This window comes from Cryptomeria japonica, chromosome 11 (genome assembly GCF_030272615.1).
Source record: "Cryptomeria japonica chromosome 11, Sugi_1.0, whole genome shotgun sequence".
Classification (NCBI taxonomy): Eukaryota; Viridiplantae; Streptophyta; class Pinopsida; order Cupressales; family Cupressaceae; genus Cryptomeria; species Cryptomeria japonica.
Window position 1 is genome coordinate 368,259,521 of NC_081415.1, and position 14,090 is coordinate 368,273,610.

Below are 14,090 nucleotides of genomic sequence, written 5' to 3' on the forward strand. Positions count from 1 at the left end.
TCCAATTATATAGTACCATGGTATTTGTTTTTAGAAACGGTTGAGACCATCCAACAAGTTGATTTTAATTGGGTAAAGCATCAATTTCTAGGTCGTGACTCTTGGTATTCCATACTTGGCTTCCAGTGTGGAGATTGTTTCTAAATAAATGGATTTATAAGTTTGAACTCTTGGTCTTCCATAGATGGTTTCTACTTTCTAGTGTGGTTGCTTGAAAGGAGCTGATATTAGTCTCATGATTGAGCTTGTATTGGTTTTATGTTGATGCTCGTATGAGCTGAATAATTGTAAACGATCAGCAATATATGAAAAAAAGGTTGGGACCTGTTAAAATTGATCTCTTTCTATTTGATTGGATTTTTATTTTCAAATATAAGTTTTAGACCCATTTGAAAGAGATTTAAATGTTATGTGTAGCTATTGTTCAATTTCTATTATTGTGTTTTGATAATATGGTTTATCTAACTATGTATTAATGGTTTGTTAGTTTTTTGTGTTATAAGAATTAGTCAATGGTTGTGTTCTTCTTGGCAACCATTGGGTTCTTTAAATAGATTTTTTATCATCAAGGAAAGTAGTATGATCTGATTGGATTGGTTTATTTATTGGGCTGACCATCTTGGGTCTACTTCTATAATAACTTCATGTGTGAATAAAGATTTACTTTCGCTTCTTTATCTGGTATGCATTATTAATTCTGTTCATTATTTCAAGTACTCATTTTATTAGATAGGAGAGTAAACAACAAGTAGTTGTACTTTTCTCATAGAAGTTTATGGTTACAAAACCTAAGAGAGATCTTTGTTTTTTGGTCACTTTCATTATTGGTACTCTACCTAGAGTTGCCTTTTTGAATCCTAACTAGTGTGACAAGGCTCGGCTTCAGCTTGGACTTGCCAAGCTGATTTTTGACCCAGACTCAGACTTGGTGTAAACTTGGCAAATTAAAAAATCCAAGGAATTAAGAGTTTTTTAAGGATTTAAAACTTGTTTCATGCACCCTCTAATAAATGAATCTTAAAGACACAATAACCTCATCAAATAGAAGCTACTTTGATCACATATAGAAGTATACATCGATCACATAAGTATAAATGCAAATTTTAGCTAAGGAAATAACACATTTAGATATGTATTTATTGTCAAAGACTCAAATGGATACAAAACTCATGAAATATGAAATCCATGGCATCAAATGTTTCAAACAAATATCAAAACAAAACCTATAAGTTTATGGCTCAAAGGACCCTACATCACTCATCCCTCCTACGTGGGCATATAAGATAGGTCTTGGATGATGCTGCGACCATGATATCTATCTGTGTCTCAGTGACACTCACACCAACATCCAAGGTGTCTACATGTGCTCTATTCTCCTCCTTTGTCATGGCTATTGCTTTTGCCTCTCTATCCACTTGGTAAACCCAATCAAGGTCCTCATCACTAAAGATAGGATCCTTAGCCTCAGGGATCCAATCTGATTGTGGATCGACCTCCTCTAGTGTGATGGGTGACAAGTCATTGCCCAAAATCTGCCTGTGGTGAAGGCGAAGGTTGTAACGAACATAAACTAGATCATTCAACCTCTATGCTGACAATCTATTGCACTTCTTGGAGTGTATGTGCTTAAACATACTCCAATTGTGCTCACAACCTGAAGCACTATACTTGAATTGCTATCCTTTGAATGTCGGACACCTTAGCACCAACTCTTTCCCACCAAGCATCTAAGAAGAGAAAAAATAAAAAAGCTAATCTCATCGTCCAAATTTAAGTTTCAATATTTCATGATATTATAAAACGAAAAAAATTAATTTTTAAGCTTAAATTATGCCCTTAAAAGACTTTTACGTGGCTGCAATGTCAACCGAGTTTCCTTGCATATATCTTGTGCAAAGAGATCTACTTGTACAAGTCTAAAGATCTCAATCTCAATGGTTATTTGTGCTCGGACACTAGAATCATGCATCATCTGCTCTATGACTATGTAGAGACCACTCAGAATTTCCTCCACCTTGGAATGTTGGGTTGAGGAAATAAGCAACTGCATGTAGGTGAAATGCACACAGAAAATACTAGGGGGGGGTGAATCAGTATTTTAAAACTTTTAAAAAATGAAACCTTATAAAATATAGTGTGATGGCCCTCGATTAGCTTAACAAAGTGTAACAATCATTTAATTAATGATGTACATAATAAACTGATCATTAATTTGTTAATCATATGTTATTTTTTTCTAAATGCCACCTAATGACAGATTTAGTAGTAACAAGCATTGTTAAATATTAAGTTGACTAGGGTGCCACGGGAGGGGTGCGATCTGTCTGGAAGAGACGGGTTTATTTGCAAGAAGTACAACCCTTCGATGGTGAAGGAACCATATATAATTGGAGTTCTTTCGAATTGGGAGGGGGAATAAGGAAGCTTAAGGGTGGAATTATAAATCATTGAACACCAAGCAATATTAAGGAAGAATATAATCACGTCTGGACTGTACATCGCTCAACCCATACGTACAGTTCCAGCAAGGGAACCGATAAGGAAGCATTCATCGCGAATCAGACAAGATTCGATCACAGCATTCCTCCCTGGCAGAGGAAGATATAGAACTACCTAGACAAATAAATGGATCAAGGCTGCAGGTATTCAAGGGTAGGAAAGATTCACCAGGTCCAAGAGTGAATTATCCAGAAAGATGAACCAGATCGGATCAGAAGATTCAGAACACAGTCCCCATCACTCAGGGAAGAAGCTTCATTGAATTGTCCGGTATTCACATCTAGAGAGGACTAATTTAGACACATTCTTAGTGAATGATTGAACAGACCAAGAACGTTCTCAGTGAGCGTTGAAACTTGATCATACCATTCTTAGTGAATTTTGGAATTGCATTCAGAATATTCTTAGTGAATGTTGGAACTGTATGTAGAACATTCTCAGTGAATGTTGGAACTGCATTCTTAGTGAATATTGGACTCCAATAAGAACAATCTCAGTGAACAGTGAGAATCTCAGAGCGCAGTAGTGGCAGAAATTTGATCTTTCCTAAGGGATTATCCAACAAAGAGCATCCCAATAGGAGGGACATCGCAGTGGTACTAGAGCATAAATCTTGCCAACCTGTGGAGAAAAGCTCATGCAAACCTATCAACGCAGAAGAGGTACAGCGGTCATTGCAGAACAGTTAGCAAATGAACTCAAAACGTTCATGGAGCAAACTAATTAAAAGTTTGAAAGGACCAATCAATTAATCCAGCAAGCTATTCAAAGTATGAACAACAATAATATGAATGGGAGACCCATCCCAAATTCGGGGAGAAACACTCATTCAAATCATTCTGAGAATGAACATATGACCCAAAATTCAGTCCTTAGTCCAACCATGCCTCCATTCCTACCAAGAGAAGAACCCATTTTGGAAGAAGAGGAGCCAGCCACAGACAGTGTAGAAGAACTCGCACCAATGTATGTTGGATTAGATCCTGAAGTACAAAGACTTATTCCCTTTAAGGAGTATTATAAGGTCAAAACTTGGGCCAGTCCAAGTCGGAAAAAAGATAACTCCAACAAAGATCTCAAATTAAAAGTAAATAAAAAGACCCTACCATGTTTTGATGGCTCCAGGAAGTTCATTGCTCGATCATGGGTTCAGAAATTGGACACCTATTTATATCTTAGCCCTATGATTGAGGAGAACACTACGAAGTTTGCCATCCTCCATCTATCTGGGATAGCTCACGATTGGTGGCATCATGGCATCATCACTCAAGGCCACCAAAGTATAAACGCCTATGGTGAATTTACTCAAAAAACCATTAGCAGGTTTGATCAAAAGTATTCTGAATGGTATTTCAAGGAGCTGATTCATCTTAAGCAGCATGGAACCTGTAGAAGACTTTATCAATGAATTCTAAAGTCTATCAGTCATGGTCCCAGACTTATCTCAGAAAAGACTCACTTATTTTTTTCTTGAAGGACTTAAGGACTCAAGTAATAATATTGCAAATCCATTAGAGCCACGAACATTGGAAAAAGCAATACAAAAAGCGATGAAATTGAATCCAATTCTTCAAAGGAAAAATCCAAAAATCTTCCATCTAAGACACAACAAAAATGGGAAGATACAAACAAGGATACTAAGGGTAGAAAATGTTATGTATGCCGAGGGCAATGGAGCACTGGTCATCAATGCCAATCAAGAGAGGAATTAATGAAGAAGGGTTTATGTTTCAGATGTAAAGAACCATGGGGACATGACTGTTGTCATTTTTTGACACCTTGGTCCATCAGTGAGAATTGATCAGAGATACGATTCATGGACCAGTGTTGCCCCAGTTGATCAAGGAGAAAAACAATGGAATTATGAAGTGTGAAGTGTTGTCTTGTCTGGAGGAAGTTCCTTAGTCCTCAAAACCAGAACTCCGGAACCCCAAGGTTCTGAAGTTCTTTTTCTTGCCTTCTTCTCTTCCTCAGAACTCTGGAACTCCGAGGTTTCGAAGTTCCTTTTCCTTGCCTTCTTCTCTTCCCTAGAACTCTGGAACCCTGAGGTTCCAAAGTTCTTTTCCTTGCCTTCTTCTCTTCCTCGGAACTCCGGAACCCCAAGGTTCCGAAGTTCTTTTCCTTGCCTTCTCTTCCTTGGAACTCCAGAACCCCGAGGTTCCGAAGTTCTTTTCCTTGCCTTATTCTCTTCCCCGGAACTCCGGAACCCCGAGGTTCCGAAGTTATTTTCCTCTGCCTCTTCTCTCTTTCCCGAAACTTCGGAACCTCAAGGTTCCAAAGTTTCATCCTTAGCCTTTTTTTTAGTTCCCTGGAAGTCTGGAACCCCGAGGTTTCGAAGTTTCTTCCTTAGCCTTTTATTCAATTCCCTGGAACTTCGGAACCTCGAGGTTCCGAAGTTCCTTTCCTTAGTCTCCTCTCCTGTTCCCCGGAACTCCAGAATCCTGAAGTTCCGAGATCCCAAGCCTAAGTCTTCCCAATTTTGGCAACTTGTGCTTCCGAAGTCTTCCCAACTTCCTTTTGGCTTGCAACACTTTTAGATGGTGTGATCAACACTCAAGGTTTTTAATGCTCCAACAACTCTTGCAACTAGTTTTTTATATAAGGTTGTTAGGCCTCATTGTAAAGGGTTCTCTCCTTGCTGGCTTGAGCTATTCTATGCTCTTTCACTTCTCTTAAAGATTTGTATTTATCTTGCATTTCTGCAACTGTAAGTTTGGCCATTGGCCTTATAATGAATTGAAATCACCATTCTTGCCTTACTTCAGCTTATGTATGTTGTGTATATGTTCTTACCTTCATTATAAGTGTATGTTTGTGGCTTTCTTTCACATATATGCTGTGTTAACCTGTTTCTGGGTGTGACTTGTGGGAGATCTTCTCCCCTCTTGACATTCAACAAGTCCTAACCTTCATATTTGCGTTAAGGTCATTCATGCAATTGAAGTTTGTGCATCTCCTGGGTATTTCAGTAGATTCTTTGTGCCATTTCGAGTGGGGAGAGAAACATCTCTTATCTTGGTGCATCACCTCCTTTCATTTCAAGCATTTCTCTCATCCCGTTTCCTCTGCAAGTTGTTAGGATAGGTTTAGAAGTAAGATTTGGAGTGTTGAGTTGGTTCAACATCTACACTTGGATTGAGAAGGAAGCCGACCTTCTCCAAAGATTCAACCCCCTTGCGCAAGGTCCCACACTTTGGGGTTGTTTCCATGTTTCACGAGGTTGTTGAGTTGATAGCTCAGCAAGGGTGTAAGCTTTTGTGACAACAATGACCATCAATGCAAAAGAGGACAGACACACCGAGTAGAAGAAACTTATGATGAAGAAACACCTAGCAAGAGAGCAAGGTTTAGCACTAGTGAACATGGAACCCTAGCTGTCATATCTCGAGAATGAGCATAGACCATTCATAATCAAGGGAATATTAAAAGGGGAGAAAGTAATTGCCTTGGTAGATGGTGGGGCCTCCCACAATTTTATCAGTAAGAATCTGTTGTGACCTTTTTCACACATCACCCCATTGCAAATGGGGACCCTCCCTTTTTCCTTCTTTCGGGGGTTTTTGTTAGTGTCCCGTGGCCTTCCGCTTCAGTTTTGCTCAGTTTTGTCAAGTTTTGAACGGTTCGAGTCTTAAGGATTGAAAGTCAGTTTTTGCAAACCAAGTGATAACAGAGTCTAGACACCGTCAAAGTGCCCAGAAAGGCCAAAGGACGAAGAACGCAATTGATTTGAGTGAATTCAGACAACTTTCTATTTTTGGAAAGTTTTCTTTTTTGCTTTTTCCTATTTTTTAGGAAGTTTCGTTTTTGGCATTTTTAGCTCGATCTCACAATCGAAAGTTTTGAAGCTTTGACCCAAAAAGCTAAGTTCCTACATTTTAGGGGTCATGGCGCTTCAGATGGGTTACCTAAGTATGGATTTGAAATATCATGTTAATCTGGCTAAAATCGATGAAGCTATCAAATTTTAAAGTTTTCCAAATATTTCTCTAAGTTTGGCTAATCGTGTTTGGTGTCTAATGTTATGTTAGGAACTCCAAAACTTCGCCCCATGATGAGACTCTTAAAGTCCGCCCTACTCTGGATAACATTGGAACATGACTCACAAAGTCTGCCCTATGGAGATGGAGACTCCCAAAGTCCGCCCTATGGATGATGGAGATGGTGCAAGTCAGTCAACAAAGTTTGCCCTCCATGGTTCTCAAGTTTGATAAAATCCACCCCATGATGGAGACTCTCAAAGTCTGCCCTACTGTGGATAACATTGGAATATGACTCACAAAGTCTGCCCTATGGAGATGGAGAGTCACAAAGTCCACCCTATGGATGATGGAGATGGTGCAAGGAAGTCAACAAAGTCCGACCAAACAATGTGGCATGAAGCTAGTAAAGTCCGCCCTCCAAGGTTTCCAAAACCTTCTCAAAGTCTGCCCAAGGAAGTCCGCCCATGAAGAAGGTCCAAGGAGGCAAGAAAGTCCGCCCAAGGTGATGAGTGAGGGTACCTAACTCCAAAAAGTCCGCCTTGTCAAAGTTGAAGGAAGTTTCTAAGTGTTTGGAGGTCATAGCCATGGTGCAAGGAAGCAAAAAGTCCGCCCTCCTAAGATCATGAATCAGAGAAAGTCTGCCTTGCAATGAAAGATTAAGGTTTCTCAAGTTTCTAGGGTTGAGTCCAAAGCAAAAGCATACTCATGTTCCTCTTGAAGTCCACCTTGAGGCAAAGTGTCATCAACCCCTCCAAAGTCCGCCCTAAGGTGAGATAAGAAGCAAGTAAAAAGTGCTTAAGTCTCACAAAGTCTGCCTAAGGAGATGGTAAATGGTGTGTGAACACGACAAAGTCTGCCCTCCTACAAAGACCAAGTGCATAAGGCAAGGAAAATCCACCCCATGATGGAGAATAAGACTCATAAAGTCCGCCATGTGCAAGGAGGAGAGAAGCCATTCAAGTCCGCCCTTGGTCAAGGAATATGGTGCATAAGAGGAACAAAGTCTGCCTTGAAGGTGATGGCAATGGGTCATGAAGAGATGAACAAAGTCCGCCCTCCTTGGTTCTTGGAGTTAAGAAAGTCTGCCTAACCTGCAGGTCTATAGTGCTTAAACTTCAGCAAAGTCCGCCCTGCTGCAAATGAAAGGTCCAAAGATGATAAAGTCCGCCCTGCTGTAGATGAAAGGTTCAAAGATGACAAACTCTGCCCTCAAGCAATGAGACATAAAGATGGATGAAGTCCGCCCAAGGTGGTGAATATAAGATGGTGCCCAACTCTCAAAAAGTCCGTCCTACATCAGCATGTGATGGTTCACAAACTTCAAAAAGTCTGCCCAAGGTGATAAATGATGGTTCCCAACACTCAAAAAGTCCGCCCAAGGTGATAAATGATGGTTCCCAACACTCAAAAAGTCCGCCCAAGGTGACAAATGATGGTTCCCAACACTCAAAAGTTTGCCTTATCTTTGATAAAGGTTGAAATAAGTCCAACAAAGTTAACCTTAGGGTGTGAAGCAATAACAAGAATGGTGCACGAGTCTCCTCAACCCCGCCCAAAGGGAAGGGTCATGAATGTGGCAAAGTCCGCCTTGGAGCTGTTAGGAAAGGTTTTGAAGTCCGCCCTACCTCAAGTGCAAACAGAAACAAGCTTCATGAAGTCCGCCCAAGTGAATGAGAATAACATGGTATCAAGGAAGTCTACCCTTGATCAAGGTTTTGGATGATGGTTGAACGCGATGAATGTTTGAAAAGCTGAACTTTAGATCACATCAATTCATATTTGTGAGGAGTTATCCAGAGCTTTTTACCCTCCTCCCCACAACATGAATTGGCGGTTGAAGGTGGGATCATCATTGAAAGAACAAATGGAGTTTCATGCTAAATTCAGAATTGAAGACAAGTCCACGAGCAAGGTTCGTCCAAGCATAAAGATGGCCAAAATTTGGCTAAGTATGGGAAGAGCTTTTATGACGAAGGCCTAGAGGAATTATTCTCCAAATTCAAGGCACTTGAAAGAATTTAAGATATGAAGAAAGAAAAGTTCTCAGACTTGGTGAAGATATGGAAAAGTTAAATAAATTTCCAACTTCTTGAAGGATTTCATCTCCTGAATAAAATTTAAAGACAAGCTCCCAATCAGAATCAAATGGTGACAAGAAGAAATCAAATTTCTATACTTGGACAATTTCTTCACTCAAATTGGAGAATTCAAGGAAGACATCCAGCGCGCTGAGGTGGCGCCTCGTCATCTTCCAACCAATCAGATTGTTCCAAGTCAGCATGTCGAGGTTCAATGAACCTGACTTATCCAAAAGCTTCTAGAAGGGCACACTTCACAATGCAGCAACCTTCTATTTTCATTGTTGGTTCATATTTAGCAAGAAGGACAAGTGTCCCCAAATGTAATTTTCTCATTGGTCGAGGTGTAAAGTTTTGACAAACCCTAATTAGGGTTTGTAACTTTCAATCTAGGCCCTTGATCACTGTTTGATCTCGGTCGTTCATTGTTTTCTGGAAAACTATGTAAGGCGACCTCTCATTTGGAGAGTGAGGTTTTTGACATATTGTTCCGTGAAGGTCATTTTTCAAATAATACATTGTATGTGCGCTTTCTCTTAAGGTTTTGTAATCTCTGTTATTTGAGTGATTAGCATGGTCTCAATTTCCTCAACACATTAGTTAGAAGTTAATTTAGATTTGCTTTCAAGTTGTTAGAGTTGAATGAAGGATTTGATAAGTATTAATTAACGGTGTATCTTCGCTCATACTTATGATGAATGGATGATTTCCATTTCACTATGCAAAGTTAGTCTGTGCCTATCCCCTTTGTATGCCAAAACTTTGATCATAAGCACAACCCATTGAAGATTGCACCCACTTTGTGTAATTGTCCTTAGTGTGGCGAAGCAAAGTGTGGTTTCCCAAGAACACCTAGTTAATACCGTCTCTAGAATTCATAGGTTTAGATCAACTTTCTTAACCCTATCCCCTTTTCCCCTTTTTGAAAGTCTAAATCCCGAAAAATCCAAAAAAAGAGAAAGAGCTTGAAATTGATCAACAATTATTTTTCAAGAGAGGATAGAATACCTTTGGGTATTTTATTTTAATGTTTGGTAGATGATAAAACGTACACCAACAAAATCTAGTACTAAAAGAAGATTGAAGACCCAAGACTTAAAGGGATTGAATGTGGCATTTGCTAATGGATCCATTGATCAATGCAGCAAAGTCATATCACAACTAGAGATCACCTTGGGTGAACATACAATTAAAGGGGACCTTTATGTTGTAAATTTGCAAAATGATGTAATTTTGGGAATGCCTTGGATAAATTCTTTAGGACGCTTCGCCATGGACAACCCAAATTTGTAGATATGCTTCAAACATAATGGACAACATAACATTAAGGGGCCTGCCAAATGGTTCCCCAAAGGTGGTAACTTGTAAAGGAATGGAATGAATCCTTAGGCATAACCAAGGGGAATGGATTCCCAATGCATGGTCCTAGATAAATCAAACCCTGATGAACAAACAGTCCACATAGATATCCGCCCCATCTTAAGAAAACACAAGAAGGTTATTGAGGACATTCCCTTGGGTCTCCCTCCAAAAAGGGGATTCGAGCATTCCATAGAACTTGAAGAAGGGGCAAAACCTGTATTAACCACTCCTTATAGACATCCTCAGAAATTCAAGGAGGAGATTGAAAAGACTATCAAAGAATTATTAGAAATGGGTCACATTCAGCCAAGTGGCAGTCCGTTTGCATCCTCAGTGGTCTTAGTCAAAAAGAAAGATGGCACTATGAGGATTTGTATATACCATAGGGCTTTAAATAAGAAAACCATTAAGAATAGATATCCTATCCCTAGAATAGATGAGTTGTTGGATGAACTCCATGGAGCCTGATATTTTTCCAAAATTGATTTGAGATCAGGGCACCATCAGATTCGAATGAGGGAGGATGTACCCAAAACAACCTTTAGACGTCACTAAGGACATTTTGAATTTCCAGTCTTACCATTCTGCCTCACCAATGCCCCAACTACTTTCCAATCATGCATGAATCATATTTTCCGACAACTAAGGAAATTCTTGCTTATATTGTTTTGATGATATACTTATTTATAGCAGAACATGGGAGGGGTGAGTGTGGATGAGGAGAAGATCCAAGCTATCAAAGAGTAGCCCAAGCCCAAAACCCTGACTCAATTGAGGGGATTTGTGGGTTTTTGTAGCTACTATAGACAATTCGTGAAGGGATTCTCTAAGATTGCCGCCCCTCTTACATATTTGACAAAGAAAGGAGCTTTCATGTGGAATTACACAACGCAACAGGCATTCAAACAACTTAAGGAAGTCATGAGTTGATGCCCTATCCTCGCAATTCCTAACTTCATAATGCCACTTTAACTTCAATGTGATGCATCGGGAGAAGGAATCGACGCAGTCCTTATGCAAAGGAAGCATCCCATAGCATTTGAGAGCCGCAAACTCACAGAGTTAGAGAAACACTACTCCGTCTATGACAAAGAAAAGTTGGCCATTATGCATGCCTTGGCCAAATTTAGACAGTACCTTGTTTGTGGGAGATTCATTGCCAAAACCAATCACAACAGTCTACAATTCTTTATGAACCAAAAATATCTCAATGACCGACAACAAAAATGGTTGAGCAAAATCCAAGTCTATGACCTTGATATAGAGTATTTCAAGAGAGGCAATAATGGAGTTGCGGATTCTTTGTCCAGACGTCCTCATCTCAATATACCATCATGAGCATTTTGGGGGATTGGAAAAGTGACATCATTTCAGAATACATCAAAGACCCACAAGCAAATGAGATCCTAGAAGGAAAGTTACCAAATGAGGAATACAAGGTATGGGATGACATCATTCTAGACAAGGGCAGAATATTAGCACCACACTCAAAGATGAAGAACAAGATTATGAAGGAATATCATGACAACCCTTTAGCCGGCCATCAAGGGTATTACAAAACATATAAGCAAATCAAAGAGAATTATACATGGAAAGGATTGAAGAAAGACACCCTTAGATATGTATAGGAATGCATGACATGTCGAAGGAATAAAACAGAGTAGACTCACCTTGTCGGACTACTACAACTACTACCCATTCCCAATCAAAAATGGGAAAGTATTTCCATGGATTTTATAACAGGGTTACCCAAGGTACACTGGAAAGATAGCATGTATGTAATTGTGGATAGATTCACCAAGTATGCCCATTCCTTTGCAATTTCCACATAAAATAAGACACCTTTGATAGCAGAGTTGTATTTCAAAGAAGTCTTCTGCCTCCAGGGGTTACCCAAGAATATCATTAGCGACAGGGATAGGAAGTTCCTTAGTAAATTCTGGCAGGAGCTCTTTTGGCTAGCGGGGACAGACCTTGCTCCAAGCACAAGCTATCATCCACAAACAAATGGACAAACAAAAATAATTAATAAAGTGGATAGAAGGGTATCTACGAAATTATGTCACCAGACAACAGACTGCATGGATTAAATGGTTACACCTAGGAGATTAGTGTTACAATGCTACCCACCACATGTTGATTGGAATGAGTCCTTTCAAGGCCCTGTATGGATATGAGGCTATGTTTTTCGGGAGTTTGATCATCCAAGATAGCAAAGTACCAGGTGCACAAAGCTTTGTGCAACTGAGTATAGATATTATGAAAGTCCTCAAAGAAAACCTACAACATGTTCAAAACCAACAAAAGATCTATGCCAATTGGAATCGCATAGAAAGAACTTTTGAAGCTGGAGACTTATTATTTCTCTGATTACAACCCTACAAACAATCTTCGATCAAAAGGAGCAGGGCAGAGAAACTCAAACCAAGATTCTATGAGCCTTACAAGGTTTTGAGAAAGATTGGCGAAGTAGCCTACAAACTAGAACTGCCCGAGAGTAGTAGAATTCATAATATCTTTCATGTATCCAGACAAAAAAGTGTTCTTGGACAGCACGTTACTTCTTGTGCTGAATTACCACCCCTAGATGATGAAGGACAGCTCACTTTGGAACCGAAAAATAATTTTGGATATCAAAGAAAGGAAATTGAGGAATAGAACTATTACTGAGTTCCTAATCAAATGGAGAGGGCTACCGGAAGAAGATGCTACATTGGAGAAAGAAGCTGTTGGAATGCTCGAGGACAAGCAAATTTGGGAAGGGCGGATTGTGATGGCCCTCGATTATCTTAGCAAAGTGGAACAATCATTTAATTAATGATGTACATAATAAACTGATTATTAATTTGTTAATAATATATATTTTTTTCTAAATGGCACCTAATGACAGATTTAGTAGTTGTAAATTTTAGGCAATCAGATATTAATTTAAGCAATTAGATTATAATCAGACTGTGAATGAATAGTAACAGTAATAAAACATGACAAAAGACACAAATACCCTGGGAAAACCTCCCTCTTGGAGGTGAAAAACCCAGCCTCAAAATACAACATTTATTATCTCAAATGTAGGCAATTACAAGGCTATACACTTATCTCAGATTGCTGTTCAATATATCAATGAAGACTGCAGCCCTTATCAACAGCGAATAGCAAGGAGGATCAGCAACAGATGTCTAAGATCAGATGCACACAGTAGGAGTCCTTATTAAGTTCACATGAGGATCTTTGATCACTTGAATGGAGCCCTTATCAACAATGAATACATGAGGAACTTTGACAACTTGATTGCAGCCCTTCTCAACAGCAGATGGTTAGGAGGAGCGGCAGATGTCTGGATCTGATTTGCACAAGAGACCTTGAGATGAACTTTGACAACTTCGCTACAATCAACCTTGAAGAGTTTGCATAATTGCCTTGCACAATTTCACATTAGAAGGATCGCTGCTAGGAGAGCAGATAGGAGAATATAAAAATGATTGTGTTCAAATGACTTCATCTTGGAGTAGTTATATATCAACCTTAGGCGCTAATCATCCTCAAGTCGGCTTGCATGAATAATAATATATTGTTATTGTATATTTCCCACGTTGGACATTTGGGTCCAGCCCAATAGTTATTTAATTGCCTTTCCACGCTTCATTTGGGTCCAGCCCAATAACACATTAAGTTGACTTCCACGTTACATTTTGGGTCCAGCCCAATTTACATAAAAGATAGTACAAGTGTATTTTAATTGTTATTGACAACATTAAAATGCAATAGGTATCCGAGCTAGCTACTAATTCAACACTCCCTCTTAGCTAGGAAGGATAACTGGCATATGTCATGACCCATTCGTGACTTTCATCTTGCATTGCCCGCAAGAGTGAAAGTATAAGCTTCATAGAGTATACCTGCAGTAAAACACATAATTATCATGAACTCATTTCATGATGTCCATCTTGCATTGCCCGCAGAGGATGGATCCACCTTGCATTGCCCGTAGAGGGTGGAAGAGGTCTTACACCTTAGCCTTCTCCCAGAGAAGGATACACTGTCACCTTGCATTGCCCGCAGAGGGTGACTCCACCTTGCATTGACCGCAGAGGGTGGAAGAGGTCTTACACCTCAGCCTTCTCCCAGAGAAGAATACAATGTCACCTTGCATTACTCGTAGAGGGTGACTCCA

General features: G+C 39.6%; 1 protein-coding gene across 2 annotated transcripts in view; it reads left to right on the forward strand.

Moving 5' to 3' along the window:
- LOC131066831 (eukaryotic translation initiation factor 4E-2) overlaps positions 1–14,090 on the forward strand; it is a 91,028-nt gene that overhangs the window by 19,534 nt on the left and 57,404 nt on the right. The window lies entirely within an intron of this gene.